The sequence below is a fragment of the Cavia porcellus genome, unplaced genomic scaffold (genome assembly GCF_034190915.1).
Source record: "Cavia porcellus strain 051 isolate PalLab524CR breed Dunkin Hartley unplaced genomic scaffold, mCavPor4.1 scaffold_26, whole genome shotgun sequence".
Classification (NCBI taxonomy): Eukaryota; Metazoa; Chordata; class Mammalia; order Rodentia; family Caviidae; genus Cavia; species Cavia porcellus.
Window position 1 is genome coordinate 8,265,555 of NW_026947509.1, and position 21,958 is coordinate 8,287,512.

Sequence of the window (21,958 nt, forward strand, 5' to 3'; positions counted from 1 at the left end):
TGTGATTTCATGTTTTCCATTTCTAATTGCATTGATCTGGGGCTTTTCTTCCTTTCTTAGGTAAAGTTGGCTAGGGTTTCTCTCTTTTGTATATTCACTTGCTGTTCAGCTCTTCAGTTCATTGATTCTCCAGGCATATTCGGCTACATTATTTTTGACAAAGTGACCAAAAACATAGGCCGAAGGAAAGACAGTCTTTTCAACAAGTAGGGCTGGGAAAACTGGCTATCCACATGTGGAAAATTAAATTTGAACTTTTATCCCTCACCATGTACTCAACTAAGCATGGGTCAAAGATCTAAATGATAAAATTTTAAAAACCACTAATCCAATGGAAGATAAAATAGGTACAACTAGTGAATATATATAAGTGTTAACAAGGAGTTTTTGAACAGAACTCCAGTTGCATAAGAAATAATACCAAGATTCAACAAAAGGGATTATATCAACTTAAAATGTTTCGACATATTAAAAGAAAAAACCAACAGAGGGTGGGAATAATATTTTACTAGCTACTCTTCTGACAGTAGATTAATATGTAGGATATATAATTAACTAAAAAACTAGACCCACCAAAAGACTCAATATAAAATGGGTTACTCAAATAATAGACACATTTCAGAAGAAGTACAACTAGTGAATAAATATACGAAAGAATAAATCATCAGTGTTACTGGTATTAGAGAACTGCAAATTAAAACAACACCAAGGTTCCATCTTACTCAAAAAAAAAAAAAAAAAAAGAAAACCCATCCTGAAGAAATAAAGTAACAGCAAATGCTGGTGAAGTCTTGGAGAAAAAGGAAACTTCTACATTGTTGGGGGAAATTTAAACTAGAAATCTGTGGCAATTCCTCAGAATGCTAAAACCAGAATCTTCATTGTAACCTGTTTATCCCCTTCTAGGTATCTTTCCAAAAGAGTTAAACACATCATGTTACAGTGATACCTGCATACCCACATTTATAGTGGCAACTTACCGTAGCTAAATCTTAAAAGTGACCTGTATGTCCATCGACAGATGAATGGATAAAGAAAATGTGGTTTTTATCCACAATAGAGTACGACTGTGCCCTTTAGAAGTCTAAACTAGTCCTTTGTAGGAAAGTGGTTGCACCTCAAGACCATAATATTAAGTAAAATAAATCTGACACACCATCTTAAATATCACATTATTTCTTTTATATGAAAAACCCAAAATATAAATAAAGAGCAAAGTAAAAAAATAGGTAACAGGAAGTAGAGAGAGAGAGAGAGAGAGAGAGAGAGAGAGATCTTTTGCAAATGGCAAAGGGATCATGGGCAAAGTGAGGAGGGGGTGGGGACAGTGGGGGGAGGGGTAAGCAAATGAGCTGTGCTGTGTCCCTGGGCCAGTTCCCAAGGGATTGGGATCACTATGCATTGCAAATACACACTAACAGAACCAAAAATTGAATAAAAAAGAAACCTTAAAGAGTGATGAAGAATAGAAACTTGAAAGAAAGAGTATACAAGATGGAGAGAATAATGACAAAAATATAAAAAGTAAGATGGCAGGTACATAGAGGTGAAGACATCCTGTGTATTATAGGTTCATGACTCCCTCTGAGCTGGCATCCTACAATTCTCCTCAACTGTCATGAGTGCTCTGGGTGGCAATCTTTTCAGCCAGTGAATGAAATAGCTATTTTTTCTTATTTACTGTTATATTCATTCTACCACCAAGTTCTTAATACAGATTTTGCCACATGATGGGTGCTCCATAACATTCCTTGAATTAGCTAACTAATTTTTCCCGGAGGGAAAAGTTAGAAGAAGAAGAACATGTTATAATATTTCTAAACATGAGGTCAGTCAGTGTCAATCTAGAATTCAAAAAGCCTGCTAAAAGTTAGACCAATGTGGTTAAAATTTGGTATAAAGGGAAAACATAGAGTTTAAAAAAATAAATGAAATACCTAGAAGCACTCAGCTGGAAAAGACAAGTCACCTACCAGGGAACTGGTCTCAAACTTTGCTTCACCCACACACCCAAAGGATGATAGGAAAACAAACTGCAATCTAAGAATTAAAATGGAAGTCCAGGCACCACTCATGATAAGTGGAGACTTCTCAGTAACAAAGGGCTCAAAACTATAGCACTCTGGTAACTGCTTTAGGACAATGCCATAAAACTCTGTCCCGGTAGAAATGAATTACAGCATGGGAATGGTCCAGGATAAAGGAATGCTAGGAAGTGATCCATGTGCTCGTCTGCTTCTCAAAGCAGTACCATCACTGACACTTTCAGCCTCCGTGATTGATTCACAGCCTGGTGACTCTCTGTGACTTGCAGTGTTGAGTTTTGGACCCCTCAGGTTAGGATGGGAAGCCACAAGCCTAGGACTCACTGGTACCTCAGGGTCTGATTCATCACAAGCACTCAGGAAACATTTGCCAGCTTCCTGAGTCTGCTTTGAAGGAAAGAGACTCTGGGGTTCTCGGGTGTCTTTCTTCTGCTCATTCTCTTGAATACTGGGGCAAAATGTAAGTTTAAATACACCAACTTTAAGCCTCTTTCCACTTCTCTCAACCCTCCACCCCACCCCACATCCAAATGTAGATATGATGGGAATAACAGGCAGGGAATAGCCTCGCCAGAATGAGAAGGAGCAGGGCCTAGAGAAGAGGAAAAGGGGAAACATTCACATAACCAACCCGGTCACTAGAAGGCTTGTAGGTGAGAGCTGAGCTATCTCTGATGCTTTACGAGAAGCAGAAACAATGCTTGTTGAATACATTGTTAGATCCAAGATGGCGGAAGTACTGGGGTTACTTTTCATGTGACACCAGTTTAGCCGTATTCTAATTCTTTAGAAGTCAGGCAACCCTGCCCCCAGGTCAGTAGCTTCTGCAAACAAGAGATTAATTTACCAAAGTAGCAATCAGGAACTATGGATTCAAATCTGCACTGGCTCCCCACTAGCACCTATGCAACTGCAAATAAGCATTTGCGAGCCACATAGACAAGCCAGAGGCTGTTAACGTGTTTCACTGCTAAGCTCAAACCTTTCCCATGAAAACATTCACAGAAATAACAAAACCTCTGGGTTTCCAGCCAAAGTTAATTAAGGTCCAATCAAGTGAGGCACTCTCCTTGACTTTCAATGAACCATCGATAAGGAATGAACCAAGTTTCAGTTGAAAATAAAAAGGGTTTAATGGGAAAAGGTACCAAGCTTACTGTTTGCCTTTGATGATGGTCATGCAACCATTGTCTGTACTTTTCCTCTTAATATTTATATAGAAAGCCTTTCCTGGACATCTTCAAGAGACAACAGAGGCCAAACATTAACTAAGCTCCCATGAAGACACTTAGTTTTGGGGTAAGAAAGTCCATCTCCAATAATGTAGCATCTCCAAGGGACCCCAGTGAGACGTGAGCTGTGGGCAGAGCAAACCATAGGCCTGGATCACTTTACACAGAGACTTTAACCACGGAATAGAGTTCCGTTTCTCCTGAACTCCCCGCCAGCTTGCGTCTTTCTGTTGCACGAATTTCATTATACTTTCCGCAGCAGAGTTTGACTTCAGCACGGAATAGCTCCTGTTGATACAGCTTTTCCTTGTTTGACAGAGAACTTTAAAGCAGTGGGCAAGAAATAATGGTTCTATGGCCCAAGACCCGGTAAGACAGATACCCTCGATCTGAACGAGAGAAGTTGGTGGGTTTGAAGTTATTATTTCTCTTTCAACCATGTCCTATTTGGAAGAGGGTAATAGTGCCCGACAGATCTTTTGTTTAGAGCTTCTTATATATAGTAAAATACTGTAATTTAACAGCTTGCTGGGGGAACAAGAATTTGTTCCAGTTCCTGATTTAAATGTTTATGCTAATTGCTATTTATTGGCCCAGATGCAAATGATAGGTTGGCCAAAGTGAAATTTTATGACGAGCAAACTCCCCCTTTTGTGCAAATTGAAAAAGTGGAACAAGAGGAGGATGAAATGAGCCGGAGAGGCTCTTAATGGCTGCTTTTTAATGGGGAAGATAAAATTAAGACTGATTTACGTGGCCAACTCCCCTGTTTTCTCTTATCAGCTCATTTGGCAGGAAAAATGGAAAAGTAATTGTTCCTCTTTCAATGTGGGCCTCAAACCATTATTTATTGGCTGAAATTAATCGCTGTTTATCCTTCACTCACGTGGAAACCGCTCCATCAGCATTATGGACCTCGGCAACTCAACTAGTCCCTTGCAATTTAGGGACAGCGCGCGCCAATCCTGATGAGCCGTGCCTTAATTTTCTGGGCTGCGGGAGTTAATGAAGACTCCTTTCTGAGGTGGACGTATTTGTATTTCTACAACATTAATAACAAAGGCCCACACTTTCTCTTTGGCAGCAAATAAACTTTTTTTTTTTTAATTTTAAGGGAGAGAGGGAAAATTATTGAAAGCTCAGGGCTTTGAGGTGGGGAAGTAGGAGCTTGGAACTGATGGGATTTTGCTGGTCGTTACAGCTACAGTGTGAGGTTGGAGGCCGGCGTGTGTCTTCCCTGGGGCTTCTGGGCCACCCTGCAGGATGGGAAGGGAGGAGTGAAGGGTCTGGGGAAGCCACACGCTCAGGAGGGGCCCTTGGTTCTGGTTTGCTTCCCCTGGTCTCCACATTGCTCGGTGCACTATGGACAGCCCTTGCCTTCTCTGGGATGAAGAGTGCAGGGTCCGGCCCCGTTCTTCCTCAAGGGCCACTTGGAACCTGCAGTCTGTCCCCTTGATGCCTACTTTCCTCTTTGTGGTCAAGTAGTCAATCAGTGAACCTTTGTGCAGGCCTCTTCTCCTGGATCCCAGCATTAAGCTAGAGCATTCCAGGTTCCGCGAGGCCTTGGTGGACAGATGGTATAACTGCAGGATTTACAAAGGCGCTCAGAGTCTTTCTGTGGTCCTTCTGGCTCCCGCCTCTCATGTCTTCCTGTCTAGGCTTGGTCTTCCTGTCCTTGTCGGGTGGACTACACATTCCTAAGTTTTGATCTCAATAAGTACGTGAATGAATATTTTCACAAGCCTGCAATTTCCATGGGCAAAACTTGCAGTGGTTCACCATATAATGGCTTCACAGACACTTTGAACATAGATGTTCATTTAATTATTTTTAAATCCTAATTTTCTCTGAATAAAAAACACGATATTTCCCCTTCAACTTTTAAATAATTTTTAGAAACTGAAATCTTGGCATATGTCCAATTGTTAAGGTTATTTATTTATTCTCTTATTCAACAAGTATTTAATGAGCATATACTGTGTGTCAGACATTCCTTAGGTGCCTGTGTTTAGGTTCAGAGATGAAACTCTACGCCACCCCTGAATCTACACCAGTGGACTCTTAAAGGTCTGAGGCTTCCCTGTGGGTATCTCCCATACGGCTTCTCTGTATTCAAATTCAGATAGCCACACTCTAGGCTATTTACACATAGTCTAGTTTACCTAACAGCTGACAAATCTGCTATTATAAACCAGGTAATGACGAACATCTCAGGACCCACTTGTTTCATCATTTCTGACTCTTTCCCTGGTATGCTTCTGCACAGCTGTGCTCTGAGTTCGAGTTCTCAACCCAAGGCACACTGGGGTCACCATCCTGGACTCGGTGAATGAGCGGGGCCACGGAATGTCCAGGCATACGGATTTAGGATGCTCAGCCACGGTTTAGAGTATTGTCTTATTATGATCGTGCAATGCTACTTTGATTCTCCTTTTAATAGCATACTTATTTGCTTTATAGTGCCATGCATTCTATATGATATTTACAGTGGTACCTCACTTTGCAAACTTGATTCTTTCCACAGTCTGACTGCAAACCGAGTTGGATGAGAACCAAATCAAATTCAATGGTCAAGTTCAATGTTAACCTTACGGGGATATTTGATTCAGTTCCCATTCAGTTTGGTTTGCAAACTAAAACATAGAAAGAATTGAGTTCGTGAACTGAGGCACACTGTGTTATATCTATCACCTCCAATTTATTTGTTTCTAATAGTATTATAGTGTAGTAAACCTACCATGAAGTAACTGGTCTATTAATGTGGTTCCTGCAGAAGCTACGCTCTGTCTTATTCTGCCATAATTCACATTTTAAACAAAACGCTGCCAGAAGAATGACATATACTTACAAATAAAAAAGAGAAGTAAAAGGGGTTTATGTTCATCTCAATAGTTCCTCACTTTTCCTAAGAAGAATTATCTTGAGTAATATTTCCTTATGGATTGTCAAATCCATAGTTTGGATTTTTATATGCTAATTCTGTTTTAATCAACTGTTCATTACCACTTGGCTGTATTAGAAATAAAACCATCAATCTTACTAATTCATAGGATGCTAAAGAATGAGATCCTCTTTCTAAATAAAATTCCCTCTTACTGATTAAGAAAAGTAATCCTGAATGTAAGTTGGGGATTGAAGTAAGTTCGTGATGGATGAAAAGGCAGAGAAATTAGTGACTGCTGGGAAATCTAGCAGATCTGGAATCTCGCACCTTAAAAATCTTTCATTTCAGAAAAAATTACTCTAATTTTTAAAGAAAACCAAATTGTTTTACAATAAAAATGAAAAAGCAGAAATAAGACAATAGTTTGGTTTTGGAATTTTGAAATCTGAGTAAAATTTTTTAGAAAGCCACTCTATGCACAGCAATGTGTCTCGGAATTCAAGGTAAAGAAGGAAAATCTACAGGACCTGTTGTTCTAAGAAAGTATGTAAGATCATTTAGAAAAGCAAGCTTTCCTCCAGCAGGTTTTATGAGATGAAAGACAAAGAGCTTTTGAAATAGGACAGACAGTATGTCCAAAGGTTCAGAATAATTTCTGGAATCTTTTCTGACTTCCTACTTCATTGTGCTTCTCTTAACCATATCTCTCGTTTTGTCTACAACTTGGCATTGTATGGATTGACTTTTAAATCCTTCCTCCTGAGACAAGGGGAAGGAGACCTTAGAGTGTGCACCATCAGAAGGCAGGTAGGTCCATTCCATGCCAACATGATTAACGTTTCTCTAATTACATTCCTAAATTGCATTAGACAACAATCAGGAATTACCTCTTTTACCATTAGAAGCTTTTGGTATTATTTTCATGATTTCAACTGTCAAAATGACCTAAGATTGACATTCGTCAGTTGCCCTTATTCTCGTTTGCTTCCATCAGGAGAGGAGCACGCAGCGGTATTTTCACAGGTGACTCCTCGCATGCGGTTATATGATGGTTTGTATATACTTGCATATGACCTGCTCATTATTTTCTATTTGAATGTGTTTGTAGTGAACATATTGAAATTTTATAACCTTCACAAGACAATTATTTTCTTTTTTAAAGGGAGTAGGAATGCATTAGAAATAATAGCAATATTTATTTATGACTTACAGTGTAACATACACGTAGGTTTTACAAAATACGTTTCAAGTTCTGCAATGCTTACGGCAACTGAAATGTTTAAAAATCTCAGCTAATTCTAAAAGTCCTGTCAAACTGACTTCCTGTTGTTTGCCTTCTGATACTTAGCTAGGTGGTGGCAAAGTCAGAATTCAAATCCAGGCACCTCAACCTCTAATTCTCTTACCTGTTCGACTTTGAATCTTCAACATCTTTCACCAGCAAAAGAAAAAACTTACCTGGGATTTGTCAGACACGATAATATTTCCATACTTCAAAGCTCCGTGAAGCCTCCCTAATGTGTGTAAGTTTTAACCTTAAAATAAAGGAGTGGTTTTCCCTTTTCTAGGCTTGCCAGATAAATAGAGTTTCCCTAGTTAAATTTGAATTTTGAAGGACTTTTTAGTAGAATTATGCTCCAAGCATTAGGAATTAACAGCATTCCCTGTTTTTATTTGTTAATTTTGACAGTCCTCCCTCCCCACTACTTGAAAGGTCTGGAGCTCCGACTGACTGGGATCCTCCTCTTGCGCCTTGTCATTTGACTTCAGCCTCAACCTTTCCCTAACTCTGCTTTCTCTCCAGCACCAGGGCCAGCGACTTTATCTTCCGTCTCATTTTCTCAGGCATCCCAGCCCCCATTGCCTAATTTCGATAGGATAACCATAGAATTTAACTTCAAAATGTAATGCTTTTGATGCTAGAGGAAACTGAAATTGCATGAAGAAAGCCAGGAGTCATGGTCAAGCTGAATGTTCTGATCAGCTTTATCCTATTTTGTTTTGTAAGAATTAGTTGTGTGTGAAGGTACGGACAATTATTTAGAAGAAAACAAGAGACATTATGGTAGCCACTGTAGCTCTCCTGTTGTCTTGCTTTGAAATCTGTGTCACTTACATTGTTTTGCTTTTGATCTGCTTTGTTCTGTTTAGTTTTACCCTTTTTTAACATAAAAATTTTAACAAGTTGCATGCTGAGCATCTCATTTTTTTCTAAAACTTGATTTTCCTTTGGCTTCTAGTATGTGCTACCTTGATTCTTATACTTTTATGTTATTACACACTCAAATTTTATTTCCTAGCATTTTTTTCTTCATTTCCCTCTGACTAAATGCAGATATTGTGTTTGACTTGCTCCCAAATATGTGTGTCTAGACGATTGCTTCCCAGAATATATTTGCAGTATCCTCCAGGTGTACTTCAGTATGTCTCCCAGACATTGCGAGCTACATATAGAAAGAAAGATAGAACCCTATCACGAAATATTTATGTAGTACTTGCTTATAGTTCATATACACTGGCTCTTTTATTTTCAGAACTGTATGATCATGCCTGCTTTATAGAAACTGAGGCCCAGAGGCTTGAGTTCCATGTCCATGTCATGAAGATACACCAAGTGCCAGTATTTGCCCCTTTGCTACCCTTCCAGGACCTACACCTGTGTGTACTCTCAGCCAGGACACCCACCTACGTCCAGGGCTCAGCAGGAGACTGTCCCAGGTCTTCCCTCCGCTGAGGCTGCGGGGAGCTGCTTCTCAGTTTGGACAGGGCTTCCTTGCTGGGCTTCCTTTCTCCCCCATTTCACAGAGCCTCATGAGCCCTTCTGTCAACAGCTACCAGGCTACGTCTTTTGGGGTTCTGCCTTCTCATGCACCCCTCTTTCAGTCCTTAGCCTCCAGCCCAAGGCTGGTCAGGAAGAGAAACACAATTGCTCCAGCAACGCCCCTCCAAGCTCTGCACTGCAAACAGCACCATAGCAAATGTGTGTGCTGGGGAGGACTGCTGTGTAACCCTGCAGAGTTTAACAAGGAGCACAAATACAAGTCTTCAGAGAGACAGAAGTATGTGATGTCCTCACAATCCTGATCCTGCTGTTTAATTCTTAACATTCTAAGTAAATGACTCACTAACCGGGCTCAGAAAATATTGGCACTCTCAGGGGCTGGGGATTTAGCCAGGCGGCACAAGTGCCTGCCTTGCAAGCAGGCAGTCGTGAGTTCGATCCCTGGTAGCAATAAAAAGCAAAAAGACAAAAAAAAAAAAATTGGCACTCTCCTTCAGTTTTTTTAAAAGCAGATTTTACCAACCCTTTGCCACACTTTTGATGTTCCTGAAAGATGAAGTTACAACATCTATTTAACCTCACTGCACAGCACAGTAGCTGGTGTGTGCTTCAAGTTCAAACAAGATATTGAATGAACGAGTGAACGAATGAATGAATGAATGAATAATAAACCTAATCTAAGTCAGACTTACGTTAGCTGCGAGCAGGAGAGATCACAGGACAGAACCCGGAGTCTAAAGTAAACTCTTTCTTTTAGGGTCGATTGATTTTGAACCAGGTGGAAACAAACCCAGGGTCCACTAACTGGTAATCAGATAAATGCAATGTGTTATAACAGAACAGTGGGACAATATCTTACATTAAAACAGAACCCCAAAACAGCACGCTAAGCAAAAATAAATTGGACATATTGTATTATTTCATTGAAATGAAATATCAAAAAAAAAAAAAAAAAGAAAGAAAAAGAAAAAAGGCAGCTCTAGCAGAAGGCAGATCCCAAGTTGCCTGGGCTCAGGGGTGCATGGGGAGAGCTGAAAGTGGGTGTGAGCTCTGTTTGGGGAGTGAGAGCAATGCTCTGAAGTTGGATCGTGGTGCTCATGGCACACTTCTATAGAAACCATTGAATTTCACATTTAAGGCAGTTTGCCAATTACACAAGGAAGTATTTGGAGGTGATCGCTGTGTTTTATACCTTAGTTGTGAGGATAGAATGATGGGGGAGGCATCTGTCCAAACTCAAGAAGATGTGTGCATTAAACATGTGGAAGTTTTTGCATGTCACTTATACTGCAACAAAATGATAAGAAATCAAGCCTGTGACTTATGGCTTAGTAAGCCTGCTCTATGAAGGGAATGGGCACAACCTTCATTGTGGTAGTCTCCATTTCTCACATCCCCCATCATTCAGTTCTTGTCCTCTGCCCCTGACTACAGTTATTGTCATGGATGTACACGGGCTTCATTTGGATCATCCCTGGCTATTCATGTATTTAAGTGTTACTGAGCCTTGAATGTGTGGCATGCCATGTTCTAGAGCCAAAGGTGGCAGCAATGAACACCCAGAAGCTTCTCTTCCAGTGTGGTTGACAGATAGCAAACCAGTGCCTCTGATGCCCAGGCAGTACTGGGGACAGCCACTTCGTCCTTATAAGGTCAATTTTTCTCATCTGCAAAATAAGAATTATAGCCTTTATTTTTTCTAACTGCACAGGATTTTTCCTTAAAAGACTGTGAATTTTGTCAGAAGTCCTTAGCTCTAAGAAACATTACACATTTGAGGTTAAAGAAGGGCTGTGTATATGCAAGGAAAAGAAAGCTTATTGTTAAATTGAAAAGCTAAGTAGAGGAAAGGCTTCCACACCCTGGGGAAGGAGCATCCTTTTTCCTGTTCCTCCAGAACCAGGAAAGGAGCTTCAGGGTGTGAGACTGAGGAGCTGATCAGAGCAGCCAGGGATGCCCCGTGAAAAAGACGCTGAATGAGCTTTTCTAACCAGAGTTACCTTAACAAGCACAAGGGCCTCCGGTGAGTCAAATGAAACTGGTTTTATCTTTGAGATATTCACTTAGTTAGAAAACTTTTTTTAAAAATTGGCAGGTTTGCAAAGTTTCTTTTATTAGTGTATGCTTGTGAGACAAAATAGTGATATCCCTTTGGGGGAATTTGTTCATGCACACTGTTAGGGATTAAAAACTGGTAGTTAACACCAGTGGAATTAAATCAGCATGGTGCCGAGTGTAGATGTTCCACCTGAGGAAAGTTACCAGCATAAATAGAGACATGGTGAAGAGCAGCTAGGCATTGTGAGTTCTCCTAAGTGTTGCTGTTTTGGGCTGCTGATTCTCCTGGGGGAGCTCATCACGGCTTGCTTTCCCAGTATGAGTTTGGCCATTATCATCAGAGGAGCTCGGGACCTTGTTGGTGAGAGTGGCCGTGGTTCACTTTGGGGGAGCTCTGTCCTTACATAGAGCATTGCTTCTTGGCTCTGGAGGGGAAGATGTGTGCTGTTTAATCTCCAAGAGAAGTGTAATGCTGGCTTCCTGGCATGTACTCAACTGTTCTTTTCCTCAGAGAAGCTCAGGACCTCCATGTCACTGAGGATGGCTGTGATGCTTTTCAGGACAGCCCTGATATTTGTTTTGAGTGTGATTTCTCGGCTCCAGGGTAGAACCCTCAACCTACCAGCACAGCTCCTTCACCCTGCTGGCATAGACTTTCTAGCTTCCACTGCTGACCTTTAGGCCTTCCCAGTGCAGATCCATAAAAGAGACTGGCGTGAGTCCTTCTCAAGGGCTCAAGACCTCCAGTTGGACTCATGGGAGGCATTGTCATGGGCTCTTGGTTTTCAGCAGGACATTGCTGTGGGATCCAGGCCCTTGGCAGAATATTCAGAGTCTTTAGTGTTGTGGACAGATTTCCTGCACTTTCTTGTGTTAACCTTGGTGACCATCATAAAATAATATTATAAATTCTGTGTCCTGATTCTAATTGTTCTCCTTACAACCCCTGGCTACAACTCATGTGAAACATCTCGATGATTTTCAATCCTTTCTTCCAGTCCCCTCCAGAAAATTGAGCTTAAATTATTTGTAGGGAAAGATTTTTCACATAGTACATGTAAAATAGGCAGATGAATATTAAGTAAAAGCCAAATTTGTTATTCCTGAAAAAAGGTTTGTGCTGAGTTTTTCACTCTATCTCCTGAGTATATTTAATCTTCTGAAGTTCAAAAATGGTAGCCCTGGGCACAACTTTCCTCTCTCCTGATTCCTTTATATAACCTTTGAATTTAGTAAAAGTTACCTCAGTTTTATTACAGTTATAAAGATTAAAGCTGACCTTTACATTTTCCCTTTTTAGATTCAAAACTTTGGTCCTTTTTCTTTTTTAATATGAGATGGTTATATAAAATTGATACACCTACACATGATTTAGGGATCTCAGGGTCTCGCTGAGGTTAGTCCCTATTAATTAATTATAAGATGCATTAATTACACTCCCAATGATAATTAGCCTGTGCTCTAATCTGTGGCTGGGTTTCTCACTGGTTTCATCCATGGCTTCCTGAAAATGAATATTTAAGCTAGAAACTTTAAAAACTAACTTGATTAATAGAATTTCCTCCTTTGCTCAGAACTTTTAAAAGTGCTTTATGAGTTGCAAAAATATTATATAACTTTTGGTAACAAGAAAAAATATTGTACAACTGTTGGTAACAATATCTGTCTTAAGTCTCTTACAGGAAGCTATATCAAAATGTCAGGCAGTGGGCAGTTTATAAACAAGAAAAATTTCTTTCTGACAGTTCTGGAGGCTGGGATGTCTAAGTACCTACCTGATTTGTGTGCCAACCTGATTCATGTGCTGCATCTTTTCAGTGTTATTCCATGTGGTGGAAGACATAGGATCTCTTTCCAAAACCTCCTTCTGAAGGGCACTAATCCCTATCTTCTAAAGGCCCCACCTTGTAATACTCTCACCTTGGGGGTCAGGATTTGAATGTGACAATTTACAGCAGTATACACAGAGCACTCAGGCCATAGCAGTGTTCCTGTGCATCCGATTTCTTTATTTGCTGATTCCTCTCCAAACATCTTCCTCACCATCAAATCAATAGCTTTTCTTCCACAATCACCATTATTCCTCCCTGGTCTCCTATCCAATTTCTCTTCCTTGAAATTCTGTCCTGCTTTCCCTCCTAACTTTGTAATGCTAACTCTTTCAAGGTCTCTGACTCTCTCTCCTCTGATTTGGAATATGGATCTCCTCAATTGTGTGTGTTTAGATTGTCTCTAAGGTTTGTGTTTGTTGTTAACTATATTTTTATCTTTAGTGTTTTATTTTCTTAAAAAATTTAGCCATTGTTGATATGTAGGTGAACCTGGAATCTGTAATTTATAATCATGACTTCATCTAATTGTATACTTCTACTAAGTATACAAGGTCCCCTGTTGTATAAGCTAAAATGTTCAATTTAGGGGCTGGGGATTTAGCTCAGTGGCATAAGTGCCTGCCTTGCAAACGTGCAGTTGAGAGTTCAATCCCTGGTACCAAAACACAAAAACAAAACCAAAAAAGTTCAATTTCATTAGTTCACAACCATAATCTTTCTCTCAAAGTAGGCTTTTGTTTTTCATATCCTCATTTCCATTCCACACCATTACTTGGTGTCTGGGTGTGATCTTTTCATTGTGCCTTAGCTCATGCTCTATATTAAATCAGTTTTCAACTGAATTTGTACATTTTCTGTTACTATTACAAGATACCCCAAACTGAGTAACTTATAAAGAAAAAAGGTTTATTTAGCCCATGGTTTTGGAGACTGAAGTTCAAACAGCATGGTTCTGCTCTGAAAAGAGTGCCCTGCCTCAATCAGTCAGGGATGTGTGCAAGAGGGAATGATCCCTGATGAGGCAAGGGCAGAGGCAGAGACAGAGACAGAGGGAGACAGAAAGGGAGAGACAGACAGACATGGATTAGCCGTGCTTTCTCTTTTATAAAAACCTTTTTACAAAACTTTACCTGCTAGGCTTTCAGGTGGCTCCCCAAGAACTCACCCTAAGGCCCTACCCCCAACGGTTCCACACAAGCTCTTGGTATTTTCACACTGATGGCCAAACTTCCATATATGAACTCTTAAGGAGCAAACACGCATAAACCACTGTACCAATTCAGGGAATCCTGCTAATTTGCCACTTACTGTATATCTGGAAAACTCACATTCACACTTGTCTGGACTTTTGCAATGTCTGCTAATCATCACACTCTCGGTGAAATCCAAATTTCTTCAGTTAGTGTTAATCCCATCTTTAGGTTACTTTCCAGACTTTTCTCCTGTTAATTTTCTATGTCGATCCCAAATGTCCTTACTCACCTTTCCGCTGAATGTCCTAAGTTTCATGACTCTTGTCTTTAATTAATTAAAGACTTCTGTCTTTAATGTGCTCACCCATACAGCCATGGTTCCAGCTCAGGTATACCACGTGCATGAGGGCAGCTTGCTTCCCTCTCGCTCTGAGTTCTCAGAGCATTTTGCCTCTGTCTGTCTTATTGTGCATATCTCTCAGGCTTTCATCACCTACAGTTGATATTACAGCTGTGTGGGGTGTACCCTCTCCTCACTCCACTTGGTGGCCGAGTTGTAGTGTTTGTATATCACTCCCCTGGCCTCAGTGCCTTTGCACATGACAAGCATGTGACACTCGAGTGTCGAATGATTCAGTCTCTTGATGAGATGGTTTGGGCTTTAAGTGGCCCCCACAGCCATGTATTGGGGACTTGGTCGCCAGCTTGTGACTTTATGGGAATCAGTGAAAGCTTTAGGAGCTGGGATATGCTGGAAAGAAGTAAGGTCACTGGGGTGTGGCCCATGAAAGAGACATTGGGATCCCAACCCTTTCCTCTCTCTCTCTGCTTCTCTAAAGCCAAGAAGCAAGCAGTTTTGCTAACCCATAACTCCCTGCCACGAAATCTGCCTCTCCGTACACCCCAAGACAATGAAGTCAACCAACCATGGGCTGAAATCTGTTAAATTATGACCCAAAATAAATCCTTCCTGCTTTTAAGAGTATTTCAGGCATTTCATCAGTGATAGAAAGCTAACACACTTGATACTGTGATTCTCTTCCAGAGTTCATCACCAGCTCAACTTCAGTGAACCATCCCGGAAGATTTCCCGAAGCATCCTTCCCTACAAACAATAGACCAAGCCTGGTGATGCTCAGTATTTCCTTAGGCCCTGAACACTGACAAGAGAAAAAGGAACAGCCCTCAAGGGAATTTTGAAGTGTCCTTGAAGAGTGTGAAATTAATATTGGTATCTCCAGGCTTTTTAAGGTTGTCTTCTGATATATGAAAAATGCCTGCGTGGATTAAAAATCCATCATCCAATGGATACTAATGGGAGCAGGACCTGGGAAGGTAAAGCACCTCAGACAGACAGTGTAGCACACCCAAGCCTTCCCAGCAGAACGCTAAGGCACCTTAGACCCGCAGCAAATAAACTTCAGCAGGACACTTACACAAAGACACACCCACCCATTATCTCCGCTCCCTACAGAGACAAGGAATGGCTCTGGGGTCTCTTTTTGAGCCTGAGGGTTGTATTTATCCTGAAGTGATCCTACCCTTCTTCAGCACTGCTTCATCTGAGGATAGCAAACATGTTATTTCTGGCTTTAGGAGTCGCACTGTCACTTACATCCATTATGGAGAAGATTAGCTGCTTTTTTAAAACTCTAGAGAAAAGATGGGCATGATACAAACCTTGAGCGCTGGAAAGTGCCACCTGGAGACAAGAAGCACATTAAAGTCCAATTCCTAAGGGAAAGGGGGTAAAATTGGAATCTTTATTGCTCTTGAACAATGGTGTTCAAATACAGGGCACTGACATACTTTTTAATTTTTATTATTGAATATCATGAATTCTTAGTCTTGCTTATATAAACCTAGATATAAGAGTAAAGTTAAACCAATCTAGACTATTTGCATATAAGTCTTCAAATGTCCTGTTGCTTCAAAGTTTTCCTGTCAATTGCTTTAACTCCTACCCCAATTTGAGTCCTAATGTATAATTCTGAGAATAACAAACTGGCTAACTTGCTTGTCTATTGTTGGGAAATGAGCTTTGTATCTGATTGATGATTAGACAGTTCTAGAGTACCTATCTTGACAGACGAACTCTAGAATATAGCAGTTCTATTATGGCCTAATTTCTATATCATATCATTTACCCTTATAAATTCTATAAATTCAGTGTATCTCGGGACATTCACAGATATTTGCAAAGATCACAATGGTCAATGTAAAATAATTTAATTATTTTAAAAAGAAGCCCCTTCCCTGTCATCTGTCATCTCTGCCTCTCTTGTGGTTTAGACTGAGAGTGGCCCCCAAAAGATTCAAGTGTTCAGTTTCAGAAGATGACTGGATCGTGGGGGTGCTATGCTCAGACAAAAATGCTGTTAGGAAGTGAGACCTGGTCAGAAGAGGAGGAGGAGGAGATTCACTGGGAGGTTTAACCTAGAAGAGCATATATCTCACCAACTCACTGTCTATCTACCTATGATCTATTATCTGTTTGTATCTACTCTCTGTCTCTATTATCTCTCCATTATCTATTATCCATCCATCTACCTAATCCTTCTCAGGATATTCCCCTCACTTCACTCAGTTTTGCATCACTTTTGCCACTTTCTGAAGCAGTTCTGAAAGTTCTCTTTCACACAGTCTTTGATAGATATCCAAACTCTGGTGAACCTTGCTGTTGACTGGCATGTAAAGAAAAGGAAGCTCATTCAAAGCAGCCAGGATGTCCTGCCCCTTTACACCGGACCCAGCATCATGTGACTTCCGGTTCTTCCCCGCAGTCAGAGTGACCATGAAAATGAAGCAACTTGAAGATTTGAATATGGATATTGAGGCAGCCTCCACGACAAACTAAAGATACTCATGGAAGAGGACTTGCAGCAATGATGGGGGACGCATTTAGGGAAATTAACACTGATGTGTCTTTTACATTGTGAAATTTACATCTTCCCTCTGTTTTTGATCATGCTATTTATGCATGGAATATGTGTCTATTCATGCGCACATTTGGGGTAGACATACGTTTTCATTTCTCCTGATTATGTACCTAGTGGCAGCACGGTTAGGTCTTGTTAGTCTACCAATGTTTCACGCTTGAGCAGATTCCTGTCTTTTTCCCAGTAATTTTTCCACCACTTTTTTTCTTGGTCCATGGAATATGAGGGCTATTTTTCCTTGTCTTCACCTTACTTATTTTTGTTCCCAACATCTTCAAGGTTATGAAGCAATATTTAGTTATTTTAATCTGTATCTTCCCAATGACTAATGATATTGAACATATTTGTATGGGTGTATCAGTCAGCTGTATAACTTCTTTGAAGAAATGTTCGCTCAGGTGATGTGTTTTTATTATTGAGTCCTGAGTTCTTTGTACCTTCCTTACACTAATTCTTTATTGGCTATATTATTTCCAAGTATTTTGTTCCATCTTGTGGGTTGGTTGTCTTTTCAATTGTTTGATCTTCTTTGATGAACAAAGATTTTTAATTTTTAATTTATTAAGACTGTTTAACTTTAAAAAATATACTTTTGCATTCAGTTTTGTAGTTTTACATTTTTATTTAGTTTTTATTCCTTTTTGAGTTAATTTAGTGTGTAAAATGTGCAGTAAGTAATCAACTTTAATCTTTTACATGAGTATTGTCTTTGTATCATTTCTCCAAAAAACCAAGTCTTTTTTTCTTCCATATATACAATTTTATCAGCACCTTGTTGAAAATCAGCTGACCATGGTTGAATGGTTTGTTTTTGGACTCTTCAGTCTGTTATTTACTAATCTCTGTGTCTATTCTTATGCCAGTACTACATTATCTTGACTACTATTTGTAAAAAGTACTAAGTTTTGAAGTGTGAGTACTCCCACTTGGTTATTTTTGAGAATCATGTTAGTACTTTTGTTTTGGGCTCAACTCTAGAAATTCCAAGTAAATTGTCAATTACGACAAAAATTTCCCAGGAATTTGATAGAGTTTATGTTGGACTGGTCTACCAGCTCTTGGACATTGGCTTAGCCATGCTCAGTTTTCCAGCCCATTAAATGGGATGCTGGCCCAGTGACTTGGTCTCTGATTATTTTCACCAATGTTTTGTGAGTTTTAGAGTATTCATTTAGCACCCCTTTTATTACATTTATTCCTAATTATTTAACCTTTTAAAACATTTTGTGAATAGAATTGATATTTTTCTTTCCTTTTCAGATTGTTCATTGCAAGTATATAAAATATAATTGACTTTTGTGTATTGACCTTGTATCCTGTAACCTCTTTTTATGGTTCTAATAGTTTTTTAGTGAATTATATAGAATTCTTTATATAAAAGGTCATGTCCTCTATGACTGTCCTCCCATTTCAATCTTAATTCCTTTTATTACCTTTCTTGCCTAATTATCCTAGCTTAAACCTCTACTGCAAATGTTGAATAGAAGTGGATAGATCAGCCATGCTTATCTAACTCCTGATCTAAACAAGAAAGCACATTCTTGCTTTCCCCATTAAGTGTAAAGTTAGCACATTTCCTGGCAGTGGGGTAGATGTTCATAGTTTGTTGTATGTTTTATCACAAAAGAATAGCAGATTTTGCTAAGTGACTTTCTGTGTCTATTGAGATGATCATGTGTGTTTGGCTTTCTATTCCATTGCTAAGATGTTTGGCGTTAATTGGTTGTAGGATATTAGGCCTGCCTCTCATCCTGGAGATGAATCCCACTTGGCAATGATGCACAATTCTTTTCATGTGTTGCTGGATCTACTACAGACTTTGAAAGATTCAGGTGCTCTGCACATTCCCAGCATTGTGGCAAAAGCCAGAGAGATGCAAGAACCGAGCTGAAGTGTCTCCGTTTCATACTCATCAGTGTGCAAACAGATTTGTCAGATGAACTGCTAAAAATACTCAGCTTCCTTCAGGATCACAAGGTGGTGCACACTGTCCTGAGAGTTCACCACCTCATGGATCCAGACCCCAAACACACACTTCATAAAAGGCTGCGCCAGCTCCCCTTGCTCCTTAGTGGCACTCTGTACATATTTGTAGATGAATGAATCAATTAGTCTGCAGTTTTGCCACTGGGCCACGAGACCAGGAGGCAACTCACAGGTCCCCCTGGTGTCTTCGCACTTCCAGGAGCCTCCCATTCAGAAAGTATCTGACCTGCCACTAGCGGGCTGGCCGAGCCACATAGGAAGCCAGAGGTGCACCATCCCTCTGTGGTAGTTTTGCAGTAAGCTGAAGTCAGAAGGCGACCTACCAGTCAGACACACAGCTCTACCTCCTGAGTTAAGGAAGTGAGTGTGTACCAGTGCCCTCCCAGGGCCGGCACCCCTGGTGCCCCTCATCTCCCCTTGCTGCTGATTTACTTGTGCCAGGCTCCACCTGTGTGCACTGTGAGGGTGCGTGGCACACAAGCAGCAGCCTTGCTGAAGAGCGCGTGGGAGTCCAGTGATTCTCTTGGTGGGGCCATCAGTCATAATATACCTGATCAGAAAAAGAGGCACAGACTTTCACAAAAGACTCCTTTTTCTTTTATAGTGGTACAGAATATGATCAAATCCTACGTTTCAGGTGTTTGGCTCTGTGCCCTTTATCAGAATTTTGAGATAGCGCGAGAAACCCAACTTTCTACTCCTCAGATAGGAGTGAATGCTCTCCTTCACCTCCCTTCTCTCTCTCCTTTCTCCCTCTCCAGCATAGCTAACTCCAGTCAAATCTCCAAGATTAAAAGAAAAAAACTGTTTCCCCAAGGTTAAGAGATACAATAGACACACAGATCAAGATTAAAGAGGCTGGGGGCTTAGCTCAGTGGCATAAGCACCTGCCTGGCAAGCATGAGTTCAATGCCTAAGTATCAAAAAAAAAAAAAAAAGATTAAAGAGAAGGTATTTGTGTATTCAATTAGTTTTCTATTTTGCCTAATACTAACACATCCTAAATTATAATAAATTTCCCAGAATTTAAAAAAGTGCCATGGTACATACAAAAATTGACAGCAAGTGGGAACCTAATTTTTCAAAACATTAATATGTACACACTTTGGAAGCCAAAAAATAAGAGCTGTTTTCACTCTTTGGTTCATGACATCCCACTAGAAAATCAAATATTTCAAAGATGTGTTTAATGTGGTTTGTTTTGTTTTGTTTTTGCTATGTCATATCAAGATGACAGTGAGGCACTTTAAGGACAATACTGATGATCATGGTATTCTAAATCTGTCTTGAATACTTATCCAGCAGGGCTTAACTTGTGGGTAAATAGATGTCTGATTATATCTATGCAAACCAAGAGCAATTATTCTTGTCCTTCAGAAAAAAGGGCTTCCCGGCTTTGTGTGGCTGCAAAGGAAATCATTTTGGTTTTTAAACACAATAACCAGCAGGCAGAAATGAGAATAGCCCTGAGATTCCTGGAGGAGAGTCTCTGTCAGTGATTTCCGGAGCTAAGGAGCTAGGGAAGGATAGGAACATATGTGGTTTCCAGTAGAGTTTTCTGTGATGGAAATTCTTAGTTCTCACCATTCTTATTTTCAAACATAATTTCATTTAGGAAAATCAGTAGATGGGAAAATGTATACCCCTAGATACAGTCTCAGTTTAAAGAAAAGAGAGAATCCTTCTGAGCACATGCAAAGTGTTTCCTTTCATCCAGTGCCTTTCTAGCTACCCTAAGACCCAGTGTCCAGATGCTCTGAGTTGAAGTCACCTGAAAAATCTGGCGAAATGTCTGGGGTATCCACTGCCACCCCCATATATGTGATTCAGAGATGTTCTAGTTCATCTTCTTTCAGGTCCTATTCCCTTAATGGAAATGCTTAGCTGTATAATTGCTTCGAGCCTATTGCTATCCCGAATGGAAAATATAATAATCTAATGGTATTGTCTCTGTAAGCGAATGAGAATTTCAGGAGTGGCTGTGGGTGCCACCCATGTGATCCAGAGAGGTTAATGCAGTTAAAGTTATTTCACAGTCCATTAAGGAGCTTACGGTGACCTCGCGACCTTAGCGGCAACAACACGGAATCCATTATCATCACAATGGAGGAGCTGGGGGTTCGGCTGACTTGACAATGGGCCCCGGAAATCCCAAGTTAGTACTTAGTTTTAAAAAATGCACTTTTCTTTCTGCTTCTTGGGTATGGCTATTAATATGCCCTCCTATAATTTGTAACATTAACATTGGTGAAGGTACAGAAAAGGACATTGAAATGAAGATGTCAAAACTGCTGACTTGGTTCAGCGCGTGGTAATATTTGCTGGGGACTGCAGGGGTGGATATCTAGCCGGCAAGTGAAGAGGAGGAGAGCCCAGGAACTCAGCTACTAAGGATAAATTACCACCACTTGTGAGACTCACTTAGGCAAATAATAGCTTTCCTCCATTTTTATTAATTTACTTTCTAGCCTGATATTTCACATGCAATTTAGGGAGAAACAAACAATTTTGGGATATAATTAATGAAAACTACATCAAAATATTTATGTCATCACTATCCAAATTTCAGAGAAGTATGATTCAGTATTCTCAAGCACATCTCACTGTGACAAATAATGTCACTGTCACTTTAAAAATTATTTGAAGACATGGGTTACAAATAAAGGTTTTTACCAGAACACTGGTTTATATGAAAGCATTAATTAATATTTTTGCCCTCCAAAATGAACTTGACTGCACAATGCTCTCCTTTGGAGAAATGATAAGCAGGGAAATTAAAATCAAAGATGTTGCAAGCTTGATATCGATAAGAAAAAAACAGATCAAATAGTGTTTATGCTAAAAAAAACTACACAAGATGTTTATAGACATTAAGGTTAAATTGTAAACACAGGCTGTGAAAGACCAACTTATATTGCCAGAACCCAAAAAGGAAGCATTTTATCATAATCTAGAAAAAGCATTTAAAGGTAATTAAAGAATCCGGCAGTACATTTCAAAGACCATT

At 40.0% G+C, this 21,958-nt stretch overlaps 1 long non-coding RNA gene across 1 annotated transcript; it reads left to right on the forward strand.

Moving 5' to 3' along the window:
* The first annotated feature begins 11,098 nt into the window (after positions 1-11,098).
* LOC134473182 (uncharacterized) lies at positions 11,099-17,455 on the forward strand. The gene is made up of 2 exons (XR_010043287.1): positions 11,099-11,362; positions 15,072-17,455. It is a non-coding gene; the product is annotated as an uncharacterized LOC134473182 (long non-coding RNA).
* The last annotated feature ends 4,503 nt before the right edge of the window (positions 17,456-21,958 follow it).